Raw genomic sequence first — 2,123 nt, 5'->3', positions numbered from 1 at the left:
CCTTACTTAGTATGCTGCAAAAATCCTACCTGCTTGGGTCTCCCCTTACTTACTAACCTCATTTCCTTCTCTACTTCTACTCACTCAATGCTATCCAATAACACTGGCCCCATATTTATCTTGAATATTGCTGCCTGGCTTAAATCAAAGGAGAGTTCTGCTAACCTAATGAGAAGGTGTAGTCAGTCACAGGCTTGCTCAGAAGATCGATGATATCAACAAGGATGATGTTCCTCTTTCCAGTCTGCCAACTTCAAAACAATGGCAACAATCGCCTCTTATGGTCAGCTGCCACATCTCTAAGGTTTGTGTCATCCCATGACAGTGACCAAAGGAGAAACAATGCAAAAGCAACAGAATAAAGGCACTTTATTCTCAAGTGCCTCCCTCTTGTCAGAGAGGCAAATCTTTTCCAAGTGGCACCAGCAAAGCTTCTCTAATGTATCATAGTCCAGAGCATATCTGCTGGCAAAGAGGAATGTGGTTACCATACTAGTCACCATCTATGCTCCTTGAGCTGGGCATGTTATGGCAATAACAAAATGGACATTCTGGAAGCTACTAGACACCACTGATAGGCCACTAGATTCAGAAAGAGGAGCTGAACTCGACACTTCCTCTGCCATGAACTTTGTGACATTTGTAATTAATGCCCCATACTGGAACAATTTTCTTTCTTCTTTCTGTTTTTGTTGTGGTTTTTTTTATTCGTAGCTCAGCAAAATATGCTTCTACTTTATTTTCAGTTCTTACTATTACAAGTATTGAATTCTGCAAAATCATAGTTAAAACTCTTTGGTGTTGGATATCGATTTATGCCAAATAAATGAGCTGTGTGTGCTATGAAGTAAGAATGAAAGACTAAGATCTATGGAGATGGTACCCTCAATGCATAAGCATTCCCTCTTCACACGAAGAGTGGGAATTACAATAAGAGACAGAGAGTCACTTTTCATTATTTCATCAACTATTGGTATTTTCATAGTATTTTAACTGCCTGATTTCAGTTTTAGAGAAATACCAATATTTATTTTGAAAGTTAATCCTATCTTCCCAGTAGTAGATATTAACAACTTCCAACACAATCTCTAGGACTAATTCGCAGTTCCAAACCATGCTTTAGAAAAACATTTCTAGCAGTCTGTAGGATTTATTAGTATTCTGCCATTGGTAATCATTGCACTTGTGGCTGCAGGAACTTTAAATCCCTCTGCCACAAACTTTGAGACTGCTGTGAAAGGTGTACTTTGGGGAATACTGAGTACTTTGTATCACAGCAGCAGCGAGTCGGACGTCAGCATGATCCTAATGGAAACCTTTGACATGGTGGAGCAGGAGACCACACGCCAGCTCCCCCAGTGGACCCACTTCTGATGCAAAATGAGAAGGTTGGGCTAAACGTTGCCTTCCAGCTTGAATTTTTCTCTTATTCTGTAGACTTCCATGTGTTGTAAAGATCTGAGTTTTCTTATGTGCTGTTCCTCATATATGTATACATCTCCTAAAATGATAGAAACACTGGGATGTCTTTGATCATCTATTTTAAAGAGAGAAGAAAAATTTTAACGAGAACATTTTGTACTGCTCATTCCCTGCTAGCCTTTAAGAATAAAGGATCTTTTTCTACCATTACTGACATTTAAAAATAGTCTTCATAGGGCGGGCCCAGTGACTCAGGTGGTTGGAGTGCCGTGCTCCTACCGCAGAGGTCGCCGGTTCGATTCCCACATGGGCCAGTGAGCTGCGCCTTCAACAGCTAAGATTATGAACAACAGCTCTCCCTGGAACTGGGCTGCCGAGGGCTGCCATGGGCTGCTGTGTGCTGCCGGTGGACAACTGGTGATCGACTGCCTCAGCTGCGAGGGAGCACAAGGCTCATAATACCAACATGGGCCAGGGAGCTGTGTCCTACACAACTAGACTGAGAAACAATGGCTTGAACTGGATTGGGGATGGGGGGGGGGAGGAAGAAGGGGAGAAAAGAAAAAAAAAGTCTTCATATTCCATAATGAGGTCTCTAAATCATTCAGCATAAAAGTATGGCTTCCCAACAATTATTCTAGTAAGAAAGTTAGAATGACCTCTTGTATCTGTGTTGCTAACAGTAATTCCTAACCATTATC

At 41.6% G+C, this 2,123-nt stretch overlaps 1 pseudogene across 1 annotated transcript; it reads right to left on the bottom strand.

The window, feature by feature from the left end:
• Nucleotides 1-1,066: 1,066 nt before the first annotated feature.
• On the bottom strand, nt 1,067-1,325 carry LOC308498700 (ubiquitin-fold modifier 1-like; annotated as a pseudogene). The gene has a single exon. The product of its transcript is annotated as a ubiquitin-fold modifier 1-like (transcript).
• Nucleotides 1,326-2,123: the final 798 nt, after the last annotated feature.

This window comes from Rhinolophus hipposideros (assembly GCF_964194185.1).
Source record: "Rhinolophus hipposideros genome assembly, chromosome: 6".
Classification (NCBI taxonomy): domain Eukaryota; kingdom Metazoa; phylum Chordata; class Mammalia; order Chiroptera; family Rhinolophidae; genus Rhinolophus; species Rhinolophus hipposideros.
The sequence above is the reverse complement of the archived record's forward strand: the minus strand, read 5'-3'. Positions and strand labels throughout refer to the sequence as shown.